Genomic DNA, 16992 nt, shown 5'->3' with positions numbered 1-16992 from the left:
GGGGTCTCCTGCACTGACCTGTGGGGTATGCGTGTGGGGTCTCCTGTACTTACCTGTGGGGTATGTGTGTGGGGTCTCCTGTACTGACCTGTGGGGTATGTGTTTGGGGTCTCCTGTACTGACCTGCGGGATATGTGTGTGGGGTCTCCTGTACTGACCTGTGGGATATGTGTGTGGGGTCTCCTGTTGGGTATGTGTGTGGGGTCTCCTGTACTGACCTGTTGGGCATGTGTGTGGGGTCTCCTGTGGGGTATGTGTGTGGGGTCTCCTGTGAGGTATGAGTGTGGGGTCTCCTGTACTGACCTGTGGTATATGTGTGTGGGGTCTCCTGTACTGACCTGTGGGGTATGTATGTGGGGTCTCCTGTACTGACCTGTGGGGTATGTGTGTGGGGTCTCCTGTGGGGTATGTGTGTGGGGTCTCCTATACTGACCTGTGGGGTATGTGTTTGGGGTCTCCTGTACTGACCTGCAGGATATGTGTGTGGGGTCTCCTGTACTGACCTGTGGGGTATGTGTGTGGGGTCTCCTGTACTGTCCTGTGGGGTATGTGTGTGGGGGTCTCCTGTACTGACCTGTTGGGCATGTGTGTGGGGGTCTCCTGTACTGACCTGTGGGGTGTGTGTGTGGGGTCTCCTGTACTGACACGTGGGGTATGTGTGTGGGGTCTCCTGTACTGACCTGTGGGGTATGTGTGTGGGGTCTCCTGTGGGGTATGTGTGTGGGCTCTCCTGTACTGTCCTGTGGGGTATGTGTGTGGGGTCTCCTGTACTGACACGTGGGGTATGTGTGTGGGGTCTCCTGTACTGACCTGTGGGGTATGTGTGTGGGGTCTCCTGTGGGGTATGTGTGTGGGGTCTCCTATACTGACACGTGGGGTATGTGTGTGGGGTCTCCTGTACTGACCTGTGGGTTATGTGTGTGGGGTCTCCTGTGGGGTATGTGTGTGGGGTCTCCTGTACTGACACGTGGGGTATGTGTGTGGGGTCTCCTGTACTGACCTGTGGGGTGTGTGTGTGGAGTCTCCTGTACTGTCCTGTGTCGTATGTGTGTGGGGTCTCCTGTGAGGTATGTGTGTGGGGTCTCCTGTACTGACCTGTGAGGTATGTGTGTGGGGTCTCCTGTGGGGTATGTGTGTGGGGTCTCCTGTACTGACCTGTGGGGTATGTGTGTACGGTCTCCTGTGGGGTATGTGTGTGGGGTCTCCTGTACTGACCTGTAGGGCATGTGTGTGGGGTCTCCTGTGGGGTATGTGTGTGGAGTCTCCTGTACTGACCTGTGGGGTATGTGTGTGGGGTCTCCTGTATTGACCTGTGGGGTATGTGTGTGGGGTCTCCTGTGGTGTCTGTGTGTGTGGTCTCCTGTACTGCCCTGTGGGGTATGTGTGTGGGGTCTCCTGTGGGGTATGTGTGTGGGGTCTCCTGTACTGACCTGTGGGGTATGTGTGTGGGGTCTCCTGTACTGCCCTGTGGGGTATGTGTGTGGGGTCTCCTGTACTGACCTGTGGGGTATGTGTGTGGGGTCTCCTGTGGGGTATGTGTGTGGGGTCTCCTGTGGGGTATGTGTGTGGGGTCTCCTGTACTGTCCTGTGGGGTATGTGTGTTGGGTCCCCTGTACTGTCCTGTGGGGTATGTGTGTGGGGTCTCCTGTACTGACCTGTTGGGAATGTGTGTGGGGTCTCCTGTGGGGTATATGTGTGGGGTCTCCTGTACTGACCTGTGGGGTATATGTGTGGGGTCTCCTGTGGGGTATGTGTGTGGGATCTCCTGCAGGATATGTGCGTGGGGTCTTCTGTGGGGTATGTGCGTGGGGTCTCCTGTACTGACCTGCGGGGTATGTGTGTGGGGTCTCCTGTACTGACCTGCGGGGTATGTGTGTGGGGTCTCCTGTACTGACCTGCAGGGTATGTGTGGGGGGTCTCCTGTACTGACCTGTGGGGTATGTGTGTGGGGTCTCCTGTACTGACCTGTGGGGTATGTGTGTGGGGTCATCTGTGGGGTATGTGTGTGGGGTCTCCTGCACTGACCTGTGGGGTATGTGTGTGGGGTCTCCTGTGGGGTATGTGTGTGGGGTCTCCTGTGGGATATTTGTGTGGGGTCTCCTGCACTAACCTGTGGGGTATGTGTGTGGGGTCTCCTGTGGGGTATGTGTGTGGGGTCTCCTGTGGGGTATGTGTGTGGGGTCTCCTGTACTGTCCTGTGGGGTATGTGTGTTGGGTCCCCTGTACTGTCCTGTGGGGTATATGTGTGGGGTCTCCTGTACTGACCTGTTGGGAATGTGTGTGGGGTCTCCTGTGGGGTATATGTGTGGGGTCTCCTGTACTGACCTGTGGGGTATATGTGTGGGGTCTCCTGTGGGGTATGTGTGTGGGATCTCCTGCAGGATATGTGCGTGGGGTCTTCTGTGGGGTATGTGCGTGGGGTCTCCTGTACTGACCTGCGGGGTGTGTGTGTGGGGTCTCCTGTACTGACCTGCGGGGTATGTGTGTGGGGTCTCCTGTACTGACCTTCAGGGTATGTGTGGGGGGTCTCCTGTACTGACCTGTGGGGTATGTGTGTGGGGTCTCCTGTACTGACCTGTGGGGTATGTGTGTGGGGTCATCTGTGGGGTATGTGTGTGGGGTCTCCTGCACTGACCTGTGGGGTATGTGTGTGGGGTCTCCTGTGGGGTATGTGTGTGGGGTCTCCTGTGGGATATTTGTGTGGGGTCTCCTGCACTGACCTGTGGGGTATGTGTGTGGGGTCTCCTGTGGGGTATGTGTGTGAGGTCTTCTGTACTGACCTGTGGGGTATGTGTGTGGGGTCTCCTGTGGGGTATGTGTGTGGGGTCTCCTCTACTGACTTGTGGGGTATGTGTGTGGTGTCTCCTGTGGGGTATGTGTGTGGGGTCTCCTGTACTGACCTGTGGGGTATGTGTGTGGGGTCTCCTGTACTGACCTGTGGGGTACATGTATGGGGCCTCCTGCAGTGACCTGTGGGGTATGTGTGTGGGGTCTCCTGTACTGACCTGTGGGGTCTCTAAAACTGACTTACTGGTATTTCCACCCTCCACTAACCGACCTCCTCCTGACATCTCCATCTCAGTGTGTGACGCCACCATAACTCCTAGACAACATGCCCGCTGCCTTGGGGTCATATTCGATGCCGATCTCTCATTTACCCCCTACATCCAATCTCTGGCCCGAACATGTCAGCTGCACCTCAAGAACATCGCAAGAATCTGCTCTTTTCTCACCGTGGACACGCTATAAACGCTCACTGTTGCCCTCATCCATTCCCGGCTCGATTATTACAACTCACTGCTGATTGGCCTCCCCTGCACCAGACTCTACCCTCTCCAATCCATCCTGAATGCGGCAGCCAGGCTCATCTTCCTGTCCAGGCGCTACTCGGACGCCTCTGCCCTGTGCCGGTCACTGCACTGGCTGCCCGTTAAATACAGAATTCAATTTAAACTCACCACCTTCATCCACAAAGTCCTCCACAGCACCGTCCTACATGGTATCCCTCATCTCAATCCATCACCCAGCCCGGGCTCTCCGCTCTGCCAACGAAACCAGACTGAGCGCCCCTCTAACTCGAACTTCTCATTCCCGCCTCCAAGACTTCTCCAGAGCAGCACCGGTCCTCTGGAACGCACTACCAAAGGCTACCCGAGCAATCCAGGACTCGCAGAACTTCTACTCTACAAACGCACCTCTTCAGGGAGGCATACCGCATTCCCTAAACAAACCCCTCTGTACTCCGCCTGATAACATGCTCCCTGACCTACTGACTGCAATCCCTGCTAGCCATCATAAACCGCTCCTGCAGTCATACTGTTTCTGCTGTCACACGGCTAAATGTCTGACCATTGTCTATGTGTATATCACCCCTCACTCTCCACCTTGCCATACAGTGCACATCTCCAGCCCACCATACCGTGCACATCTCCAGCCCACCATACCGTGCACATCTCCAGCCCACCATACCGTGCACATCTCCAGCCCTTTACCTTCTGTATCACCCCATTACTTGTAGTATGTAAGCTCGTTGGAGCAGGACCCGCACCCCTATTGTTTCCATCAATTGATTACTATGTAACCGTGGTTCTGTAATGTCTGTACTTTTGTCTTTCTGTATCCCCCGTCTACGTAAGTGCTGTGGAATATGTTGGCGCTATACAAATAAAGTTTATTATATTATTATTATTATCTATCTATCTCATATCTCTCTCATATCTATCTATCGATCTATCTCCTATCTATTTATCTATCTATCTCATATCTATCTATCTATCTATCTATCTCCTATCTATCTATCTCATATCTATCTATCTCCTATCTATCTCATATCTATCTATCTCCTATCTATCTCATATCTATCATATATCTATCTATCTATCTGATATCTATCTATCTATCTTATATCTATCTATCTATCTCATATCTATCTATCTATCTCATATTTATCTCATATCTATCTATCTCATATCGATCTATCTATCTCATATCTATCTATCTCATATCTATCTAACTATCTATCTATCTCATATCTATCTATCTATCTCCTATCTATATATCTATCTATCTATCTCATATCTATCTATTTATCTATCTGATATCTATTTATCTATCTATCTCTGTATCTATCTATCTCATATCTATCTATCTATCTCATATCTATCTATCTATCTATCTTATATCTATCTATCTATCTATCTATCTATCTCATATCTATCTATCTATCTATCTCCTATCTATCTATCTCATATCTATCTATCTATCTATCTATCTATCTATCTATCTATCTATCTATCTCCTGTCTATCTCCTATCTATCTATCTATCTATCTATCTATCTCATATCTATCTATTTATCTATCTCATATCTATCTATGTCATATCTCTCTCTCATATCTATCTATTTATCTATCTCATATCTATCTATGTCATATCTCTCTCTCTCTCTCATATCTATCTATCTATCTATCTATCTATCTATCTATCTATCTATCTCATATCTATTTATCTATCTCTCTATCTGTCTCATATATATCTCTCTATCTATCTCATATCTATCTATCTATCTCATATCTATATCTCTCCTATCTATCTATCTCATATCTATCTATCTATCTATCTATCTATCATCTATCTATCTATCTCCAATCTATCTCACATCTATCTATCTATCTCCTATCTCATATCTATCTGTCTCCTATCTATCTAATATCTATATATCTCATATCTATCAATCTATCTATCTATCTCCTATCTATCTCCTATCTATCTATCTATCTATCTATCTATCTATCTATCTATCTATCTATCTATCTCATATCTATCTCTCTCCTATCTATGTATCTATCTATATCATATCTATCTATCTATCTTATATCTATCTATCTATCTATCTATCTCATATCTATCTATCTATCTCATATCTATCTCATATCTATCTATCTAATATCTATCTATCTATCTCATATCTATCTATCTAATATCTATCTATCTATCTCATATCTATCTATCTCTCTATCTCATATCTATCTATCTATCTATCTCATATCTATCAATATCATATCTATCTATCTCATATCTATCTATCTATCTCATATCTATCTATCTCATATTTATCTCATATCTATCTATCTCATATCTATCTATCTAATATCTATCTATCTATCTCATATCTATCTCTCTATCTCATATCTATCTATCTATCTCATATCTATCTATCTATCTATCTATCTATCTATCTATCTATCTATCTATCTCATATCTATCTATCAATCTCATATCTATCTATCTATCTATCTATCTATCTATCTATCTATCTATCTATCTCACATCTATCTATCTCCTATCTATCTATCTATCTATCTATCTATCCCATATCTATCTATCTTATATCTATCTCCTATCTATCTATCTATCTATCTATCTATCTATCTCATATCTATCTATCAATCTCATATCTATCTATCTATCTATCTCACATCTATCTATCTCCTATCTATCTCATATCTATCTATCTCCTATCTATCTCCTATCATCTATCTATCTATCTATCTATCTATCTATCTATCTATCTATCCTATATCTATCTATCTCCTATCTATCTCACATCTATCTATCTATCTATCTATCTATCTATCTATCTATCTATCTATCTATCTATCTCAGATAGATAGATAGATAGATGGCTATGACAGATACATATGAGATAGCTATGAACTAGATAGATAGATAGATAAATAGATAGGAGATAGATAGATAGATAGATAGATAGATAGATAGATAGATAGATAGATAGATAGATAGATCTATCTAATATTCCATTGGGAGGTAAAGGAGCCTTGTGACTGAACGGTGCCTCCACCACGTGCACATTTCCATTTCTGCTACTTGGTGGAGTTGGAGTTCAGCCCCTGGTTCCTTTCTGCCTTGCTCTCTGGTCATGCCAAGCTCTGCATGTAGAGTTGTTTTGGGGTGGTCAGTTGAAGGCGTGCATCAGAAGAGCCCGGGAGAGCAGCGGGAGCCATGGTGCTGCTTACCAGGAGAAGCATGGAGGCGAGTATTAAGTCTTTTATTGTTTTGGCCATAGCCAGCTGTTTAAAAAACTTTTTTAAAAGTGGGACCACCCCTCTTATAGTATATGGTGGTAACACTGTGGCTCGTCTCTGCCCCCTGTTTAATGTACACCCCTGAATGGGACTCTTCTTGTCAGTACTGATGGTGGTCTGTGAGGACTATGCAGCAGAGACCGGTCTCTGGGGGCGCTCACAATGTCACTTCTGTGCACTTCATGTAATTCCCTAATTTATTATTCACGGTGCCCCCTGGTGGTCTTTATATGTAGTTCCCCAATATATTATTCACGGTGCCCCCTGGTGGTCTTTATATGTAGTTCCCCAATATATTATTCACGGTGCCCCCTGGTGGTCTTTATATGTAGTTCCCCAATATATTATTCACGGTGCCCCCCGGCGATTTTTATGTGAAGCACCCGACGCCTTTGTGAATATGTATATATTATTATATCCGTAGAGATGATATCATCCCCCATGAAGCAGCGAGACAGCCGAGGACAATGGCTGCTGCTATGTTTGTGGCAGCAGAGAACAGGGTGGCCGTATAGTTCAGAGTACACGGCTATTAGCGCTTTCATGTCATTGTGCCGTTGCGGCCTGGAGCGCCGAGCGTTTCCCCTACAACACCCGATTATGGTCATTGTTGGGTATCTCTAGATCTGGCACAGAATGATAACAGGGCTGAAGCTCCTACTCTTCTTGTCCCCATGACAACACTTCTTGTCCTGTGCTTTGATAGTTCAGATTCGTCATAGCACAACATTGTGTGTGTAAACGCTAGCATGAGAGGCCTCATTGAGATACATGGGGGCTTAAGGCTGTGAGTAAAATGCAGGCCAAAAAGGCGCGTTAAACGCAGCAAAACCCCGCTGGTGTGAGAGAGCCCCGAGGGCGGTTCTACGTGGCGGTATGCAGTCTGTTTGTGTATAAATAAGCTCAAACACGCAGACAGCTCCGCAAGATTCAGCAGAGATGCCTGTGTTTGCATTCGCGGCGGGGCCCCGTGCATGCCCGATCTTGTGGGCCGTGACCAGACGCCATCAGAGACGCATACAGCACTTTTTCTTCCGGTATTTTGTGCCGGATCCGTGAAGGAACCTCCGATCAGAGGTGAAACCGGCCTGAGAGACACAAAGGGATCCTTACCTGCTGCAGTGAAATTATTTGTGAGACCCTCATGACATAAAATGTAACAAGCTTTACTTGCATCAAATGACAATTCTTTATCATACGTCCCGAGATCCCAGGCGGGAGGCATCTGACGCGGCACACGGTATTGGGAGGCATCGGGTGCGGCACACGGTATTGGGAGGCATCGGGCGTGGCACACGGTATTGGGAGGCATCTGACGCGGCACACGGTATTGGGAGGCATCTGACGCGGCACACGGTATTGGGAGGCATCGGGCGTGGCACACGGTATTGGGAGGCATCGGGCGTGGCACACGGTATTGGGAGGCATCTGACACGGCACACGGTATTGGGAGGCATCTGACGCGACACACGGTATTGGGAGGCATCTGACACGGCACACGGTATTGGGAGGCATCTGACACGGCACACGGTATTGGGAGGCATCTGACGCGGCACACGGTATTGGGAGGCATCGGGCGTGGCACACGGTATTGGGAGGCATCTGACGCGGCACAAGGTATTGGGAGGCATCGGGTGCGGCACACGGTATTGGGAGGCATCTGACGCAGCACACGGTATTGGGAGGCATCTGACGCAGCACACGGTATTGGGAGGCATCTGACGCGGCACAAGGTATTGGGAGGCATCTGACGCGGCACACAGTATTGGGAGGCATCGGGCGTGGCACACGGTATTGGGAGGCATCTGACGCAGCACACGGTATTGGGAGGCATCTGACGCGGCACACGGTATTGGGAGGCATCTGACGCGGCACACGGTATTGGGAGGCATCTGACGCGGCACACGGTATTGGGAGGCATCTGACGCGGCACACGGTATTGGGAGGCATCTGACGCGGCACACGGTATTCCACCAAGAATAGTGCATGTGGCCCCTGAAGCCACGTGGGGGTGAGGGGCGCAGACACAGCCCTACAGGACTCCCCACTGTTTCGGTCCCAAACCCCAGCCTAATAATAACTCCCTCCCCGTCACTCAATCTGCATATCATACTGCTACATGAGAAGCATCACTCAGCTATATCCCAGCCATCAAGCCCGTATTCTGAAGCAAGTCACCGAGGAGATCCTCCACCGGCCTTCAACCACATCTTGGCAAGTCTAGTGGATCTCCCTAATCCTCTCTGTGAGACACAGAATTCACTAACACTTCTGATCCTTAAGGGGGCTTCCCAACAGGTGGAAAATATGTTCAAGCCTCCCCAATATGTCTTCAGGGGTTTAGAAAGAAACTAACGAAATGAAACATAACCTCTTAAAGGGAATCTGCTACCTGAACCACGGGTGGCATGAACCGGGGACAGATATGCCCGTTTGGCCCATGTTTTTTTTTTTCTGAGCTGCTGCTGCGTTTCATATTCAGTAGCTTGACTTGGAGCTCGGCTCTCGGGGTCTGGAGCTGAACGGGCAGCATCTCCATGCTTGTGTATAGGGAGGGCAGGAAGAGCCCAGCTGCACCTACTCCTTCCACTTTAGAGCTCAGCTTCACCTACTCCTTCCACTTTAGAGCTCAGCTCCACATCAATCTTCTAAGTATGTTTTTTCTGAAACGCAGCAGTGTTACAGACCACAACATACATGAGCTGAACGGGCATACGTGTTCCAGGTTTGTGCAACATGAACTTGGTGATGGGTCCCCTCTAAATATACAGTTCTCCCATCTGCCCCACTATTGTCTGGGTACCTGACAGCAGCCGGGAGGGGGAGATGATGGGAGACCGGCGGGGAAATCTCCCCATTGACTTCATAGGGTTTTCCCATGTTTTCTTTTACAGAATAAAGACAGCAGTCGGCGGTGCTATTTATTCAGATAAAAACTGAAACATAACGGAAGTGAAGCAAACTGACAGCGGTGGTTTTTTAAAACCATTTAAATCAATGCGGAAAACCAGAAACATTAAGGATAATTTCACATCTGTGTTGGAACCGCCAGTCGGCTCAAAATACCAGATGAAAAAGTGCTACATGCAGCGCTTTTTCTTCCGTCCGAAAACCGGGCAACTGGACGGTTCCCATTATAGTGAATGGAGTTCGTCCGGCGCTGTTTGGCCCCTTCCAGAGATGGAACTGTTCAGCCTCAAACGGAGCAGGAAAGAGGAACCCCCAGCGCAAAATGTGAAACCACCTTTTATTCCATTTTTCTGTTCGAAAAGCGGAGCAGACGGATGGAAAGCCCTAATGCAGATGTGAATGAGCCCTCAACACTAGTGACATGGCCACGGGGTGTGCCATCACTGCGCTCTGCGGTAACAAGACGAAGCGTTCTGGTCAGCGCTGGGTGATGTAGGATCTACCATGATGGAACAACGTGGTATAGTAAGGAACTATGAGCCATGTCGACTTGGGGGTCCTGTTAGTATAACCTGGGGTCCCAAGATACCTAAAAACGGCCAGAATGTAAGCACATTGTGTCACCACTGCCGTTTTACTAGACTTGGAAAGCCAGAAGTGCAAGGCGCTCCACTGGGACAACTGGCGACGAGATCAGAGGTGGACTGTGACTGGATAGCCAAAGCAAGTCAACATGCACAAATGTCCCAACCGTACAAGCGCCATGTCACCGCACAGCAGCCAGTGACTAATTACCAGCACACTAGTCAGCCAGTATATGAGGGACTACACAATAGCTGAAGGCACTTAAGGGTCCAGCTGGGATCTGTCCTCGCCCCTCGCTCTCCGACAGCCACCCTGGTGACAGCCTCCCCTTCCTCCATCTTCCACATCAGCACAGCTGGCTGCCGCTCCCGCCTGTTCCCCTCAGACCTACTGTGCACGACCTGTAGAGTTCCCAGATTCGGTCACCCTGTCCCTGGGCAGTGCCGTTGTCTCCATGTTCCCTCACACTCATGACCTGCGACCCCCGAAGTGCGAATTAGGCAGCCTCTCTAAACCCCACCCATGACTGGGGCCTCGCTAAACCATGCTCAGCAAAGTGCTAGACCCGGGGATGACACCCTGGACTCCCAAGAAATCTGCACTCTGTGCCTGCTGTGGTGCGGTGTGAAGGTGATACATGACAGCGCACAATGGGCATCCCTACTAACATCTCATCACCCCCCTTAGTGATAGCACACTAGGTGGCCCGCCCCTGCCGCACCCCCCTTCCTATGCCACTGTGAAGATAGGTCCTGCTCAATTTTCCTGCACGTAATTGATACTATGTACAGGAAGATAGGTGGCGCCCAATCTTTTCTAACCCGTACAATTAACGAGGGAGAATCCCGACAGTGAAATATAAATAATTGAAATCAGTGGTTTGGTTTTGTCCCGTTATGCGTCCATGATTATCATTAGGGGAGAAAAGGACATTTGTCTGAAACTGCCCTAATAGTGCAGGAAAAAGAACATAGACAAATTAGACATTTCAATACGTCGAAGCTTCAGGGGGTATTTTTTACGCGCACAAAAAGTTCAGTAAATTACACCGATGTGCGCCGAAAAAGGCTAAGGGGGATGGAGAAAATGTAAATAGACTCACTTAAAATAATGGCTTCTATATTCATGGAGGTTTTATGCGCCTTGTAAATGTACCTTGAGGGCTTATTCAGACGGCCGGATTTGCGCAGGCATTTCCACACGTTAAAAAGTCGCACATATAACGCGACCGTGTGATGCATCGGATTTCAGTTGCTTCATTTAGACAAATGTGTTTTTTGCACAAGAAAAAACAGGATGTGCTCCGTCTTTCTCGGCTGGACATTTTATCTATCTTCTGCCGTGATTCGCGGCAAGCTCCCATAGATGGTAGGAGAAAAAAGGGAGGGGGAGGAGTTACCAACTGTGGGAAAAGGAGACCGCTGCCCGAATTAGAGTTTTATTGTCATTCCAATTGTTGCCGGCCATTGTTTTGGCGTATTTTTTTTTACATTCGTGCCGCAGCACCCCGAGTGAATGACTCTAAAACGCCAATTATCATCGGAAGTCGAGCTCATTCACAATTCATGCCAATATACGTTCTGTGCGGGCGAACACATATACACATATACGCCAGTGTGAAGGAGGTCTAAGGATTCACATGGGCGTATGGGTGCATATTTGTGCACGAATAATTTGCATTCGCAATGCGCAGGAAACAGAGCCCATTGATTTTAATAAGTTTGTTCACATGCGCGTATTTGACGTGCGCATTTTGGTCACACAAAAAAAACATTTTGCACTCATGTAACCATTGGCCAGTTCAATGGCTGAGAGCACGCAGGTTGTTGTAGGGAAGTGCGCAAACAAACGTGGTCAGTGCATGCTCAGGTGTGGCCTAGGCGAGCGCTATGGGAGAAAGCCATGGAAGCCGGCTGAGAAGCTGGGTGCAACTTTAATGAGTAAACCACAAGAAAACCCCAGGAGCCTCCTGTCTGGAGAAGGTGCCCGGACAGTGGAAGCATAGTGGCTGAGGCAGCGCTGGGCATTGCGCACACTGAGCTGCTGAAACACTGAGCTTTTCACTATGGATTCCGCAGCATCTATACAGTTACAGTAGAAAATCCGCAGTGCTTCTTTTTCCTGTACATGTGAACAGGATTTGCCTTAATCCCATTCACTTTTAAAGTAAACTTTTCCATAACATGTGAATGTACCCTAAAGGGGTATTCAGGGACTAAGATACTGGTGACCTATCCTCAGAATATGTCATTAATACCAGATCAGTGAGGGTCCGTCACTAGGGACCTTAGCCAATCAGCTTCCAGAAGTGGCTGTGCAGCGTCCGAGGAGCGGGCCCACAGCCGAGGAAATAGCGGGGTAAATAAGGCCTTGTCATGGGACTCTACCATCTCCTCCCCTGGGGGTAGCACAGGACCTGTCCAAGTTACTGCTGGGAGAGTTTTATGGGGGTAATCTAATACATTGTTTACCTAAAGTCCTTGTCACTCGTGACGCCAATGTTCCTTCCTCTGCGGTGAATTCCAGAAGGTTGAAATAAGTAGTGCACACACAGGGAAACATTTCAAAGCAAAGCAAGGAACGGTCAGCAGAGCTCAATTACTAGAAGAAACTATTTACAGTCCAGCAGGAAAATGGTGCAGAACACAAAGTGATGTGACCTGGAGCATTCACAGGATGACAGATGAATCCACAGTCTGAGTTATCACCCCTGGTGGTCTTTATATGTAGTTCCCCAATATATTATTCACGGTGCCCCCCGGCGATTTTTATGTGAAGCACCCGACGCCTTTGTGAATATGTATATATTATTATATCCGTAGAGATGATATCATCCCCCATGAAGCAGCGAGACAGCCGAGGACAATGGCTGCTGCTATGTTTGTGGCAGCAGAGAACAGGGTGGCCGTATAGTTCAGAGTACACGGCTATTAGCGCTTTCATGTCATTGTGCCGTTGCGGCCTGGAGCGCCGAGCGTTTCCCCTACAACACCCGATTATGGTCATTGTTGGGTATCTCTAGATCTGGCACAGAATGATAACAGGGCTGAAGCTCCTACTCTTCTTGTCCCCATGACAACACTTCTTGTCCTGTGCTTTGATAGTTCAGATTCGTCATAGCACAACATTGTGTGTGTAAACGCTAGCATGAGAGGCCTCATTGAGATACATGGGGGCTTAAGGCTGTGAGTAAAATGCAGGCCAAAAAGGCGCGTTAAACGCAGCAAAACCCCGCTGGTGTGAGAGAGCCCCGAGGGCGGTTCTACGTGGCGGTATGCAGTCTGTTTGTGTATAAATAAGCTCAAACACGCAGACAGCTCCGCAAGATTCAGCAGAGATGCCTGTGTTTGCATTCGCGGCGGGGCCCCGTGCATGCCCGATCTTGTGGGCCGTGACCAGACGCCATCAGTGAAGCATACAGCACTTTTTCTTCCGGTATTTTGTGCCGGATCCGTGAAGGAACCTCCGATCAGAGGTGAAACCGGCCTGAGAGACACAAAGGGATCCTTACCTGCTGCAGTGAAATTATTTGTGAGACCCTCATGACATAAAATGTAACAAGCTTTACTTGCATCAAATGACAATTCTTTATCATACGTCCCGAGATCCCAGGCGGGAGGCATCTGACGCGGCACACGGTATTGGGAGGCATCGGGTGCGGCACACGGTATTGGGAGGCATCGGGCGTGGCACACGGTATTGGGAGGCATCTGACGCGGCACACGGTATTGGGAGGCATCTGACGCGGCACACGGTATTGGGAGGCATCGGGCGTGGCACACGGTATTGGGAGGCATCGGGCGTGGCACACGGTATTGGGAGGCATCTGACACGGCACACGGTATTGGGAGGCATCTGACGCGACACACGGTATTGGGAGGCATCTGACACGGCACACGGTATTGGGAGGCATCTGACACGGCACACGGTATTGGGAGGCATCTGACGCGGCACACGGTATTGGGAGGCATCGGGCGTGGCACACGGTATTGGGAGGCATCTGACGCGGCACACGGTATTGGGAGGCATCGGGTGCGGCACACGGTATTGGGAGGCATCTGACGCAGCACACGGTATTGGGAGGCATCTGACGCAGCACACGGTATTGGGAGGCATCTGACGCGGCACAAGGTATTGGGAGGCATCGGGTGCGGCACACGGTATTGGGAGGCATCTGACGCAGCACACGGTATTGGGAGGCATCTGACGCAGCACACGGTATTGGGAGGCATCTGACGCAGCACACGGTATTGGGAGGCATCTGACGCAGCACACGGTATTGGGAGGCATCTGACGCGGCACACGGTATTGGGAGGCATCTGACGCGGCACACGGTATTGGGAGGCATCTGACGCAGCACACGGTATTGGGAGGCATCTGACGCGGCACACGGTATTGGGAGGCATCGGGTGCGGCACACGGTATTGGGAGGCATCTGACGCGGCACACGGTATTGGGAGGCATCTGACGCGGCACACGGTATTGGGAGGCATCTGACGCGGCACACGGTATTCCACCAAGAATAGTGCATGTGGCCCCTGAAGCCACGTGGGGGTGAGGGGCGCAGACACAGCCCTACAGGACTCCCCACTGTTTCGGTCCCAAACCCCAGCCTAATAATAACTCCCTCCCCGTCACTCAATCTGCATATCATACTGCTACATGAGAAGCATCACTCAGCTATATCCCAGCCATCAAGCCCGTATTCTGAAGCAAGTCACCGAGGAGATCCTCCACCGGCCTTCAACCACATCTTGGCAAGTCTAGTGGATCTCCCTAATCCTCTCTGTGAGACACAGAATTCACTAACACTTCTGATCCTTAAGGGGGCTTCCCAACAGGTGGAAAATATGTTCAAGCCTCCCCAATATGTCTTCAGGGGTTTAGAAAGAAACTAACGAAATGAAACATAACCTCTTAAAGGGAATCTGCTACCTGAACCACGGGTGGCATGAACCGGGGACAGATATGCCCGTTTGGCCCATGTTTTTTTTTTTCTGAGCTGCTGCTGCGTTTCATATTCAGTAGCTTGACTTGGAGCTCGGCTCTCGGGGTCTGGAGCTGAACGGGCAGCATCTCCATGCTTGTGTATAGGGAGGGCAGGAAGAGCCCAGCTGCACCTACTCCTTCCACTTTAGAGCTCAGCTTCACCTACTCCTTCCACTTTAGAGCTCAGCTCCACATCAATCTTCTAAGTATGTTTTTTCTGAAACGCAGCAGTGTTACAGACCACAACATACATGAGCTGAACGGGCATACGTGTTCCACAAGAAAACCCCAGGAGCCTCCTGTCTGGAGAAGGTGCCCGGACAGTGGAAGCATAGTGGCTGAGGCAGCGCTGGGCATTGCGCACACTGAGCTGCTGAAACACTGAGCTTTTCACTATGGATTCCGCAGCATCTATACAGTTACAGTAGAAAATCCGCAGTGCTTCTTTTTCCTGTACATGTGAACAGGATTTGCCTTAATCCCATTCACTTTTAAAGTAAACTTTTCCATAACATGTGAATGTACCCTAAAGGGGTATTCAGGGACTAAGATACTGGTGACCTATCCTCAGAATAGGTCATTAATACCAGATCAGTGAGGGTCCGTCACTAGGGACCTTAGCCAATCAGCTTCCAGAAGTGGCTGTGCAGCGTCCGAGGAGCGGGCCCACAGCCGAGGAAATAGCGGGGTAAATAAGGCCTTGTCATGGGACTCTACCATCTCCTCCCCTGGGGGTAGCACAGGACCTGTCCAAGTTACTGCTGGGAGAGTTTTATGGGGGTAATCTAATACATTGTTTACCTAAAGTCCTTGTCACTCGTGACGCCAATGTTCCTTCCTCTGCGGTGAATTCCAGAAGGTTGCAATAAGTAGTGCACACACAGGGAAACGTTTCAAAGCAAAGCAAGGAACGGTCAGCAGAGCTCAATTACTAGAAGAAACTACAGTCCAGCAGGAAAATGGTGCAGAACACAAAGTGATGTGACCTGGAGCATTCACAGGATGACAGATGAATCCACAGTCTGAGTTATCACGGGGTTCTGTTCCTGGCCAGTCTCCTTCACTCTCTCCAGCTCTCTACCGGTCAGCACTCACATTTGGAAGATGGGCACTCGACACTGCATGGCAGCATCTCTCACACTCTCAGTCCCTCAGATCAGTAGCATGAAGGCCTGGGTGAGTTGGGCCTAGGACGAGCTGATATGAATCTCTCAGCCTCTCCCATTCTGGACCACACAGAGCAGATAATGTCTGTATAGCTCTTTTGCAGAACAGCACTCCACTTCCCTCTTGCAAGCCCAGACTAGACTCTCTCTTAGACTGGAATCAACTGCTACTTCTAGCATCCTTGCATACACATATATGACACATGATCACGTGACACACAACAAGATGCATTTTCCAGATATAACCCAGACAATAACCCATTCAGTGCTGCAGAGGTGCAAAACACATTGAATTCATGCAACATAGAAGACACTGACAGCACAAGACAAATGCATTCACACTTATGGAGGGGCCCCGTTAACTCTGGGCCACTACAGCGGCAGCACTCAGGTGAACACTGCAGCCATCACAATCCCATTTACTTTCAATTCGGGCATGTTGAGATCTAACATGACCAATTTTTCATTTGAAATCTGCAGTCGGGAGAACACGGCTGCATCCCCATTGTTAAATTAATGACTTAATTTAGGTTATACCGAATGTGTATCAACGAGGTATGCCTAATTATTCAATGCATGGAGAAGAGAACAATGAGAAACACTAATATAATGTTATAAAGCTCATCTGTTTTATTGTTGCAATGCAAGAGGTTTTATAATATAACAACCACTCTCACCCCAACAATCCCTACAAGATTGAACAAGTCAACCATTCAAAGTCTATGGCATGTGTGATAC

The 16992-nt window shown here is 48.8% G+C and overlaps 1 protein-coding gene across 1 annotated transcript in view; it reads left to right on the top strand.

Annotated features, from left to right (window-relative positions):
• LOC136633486 (annexin A2-like) overlaps window positions 1-16992 on the top strand; it is a 41586-nt gene that overhangs the window by 5593 nt on the left and 19001 nt on the right. The window lies entirely within an intron of this gene.

Source organism: Eleutherodactylus coqui, chromosome 6, assembly GCF_035609145.1.
Source record: "Eleutherodactylus coqui strain aEleCoq1 chromosome 6, aEleCoq1.hap1, whole genome shotgun sequence".
NCBI lineage: Eukaryota > Metazoa > Chordata > Amphibia > Anura > Eleutherodactylidae > Eleutherodactylus > Eleutherodactylus coqui.
This window is presented reverse-complemented; position numbering and strand designations above follow the sequence as displayed.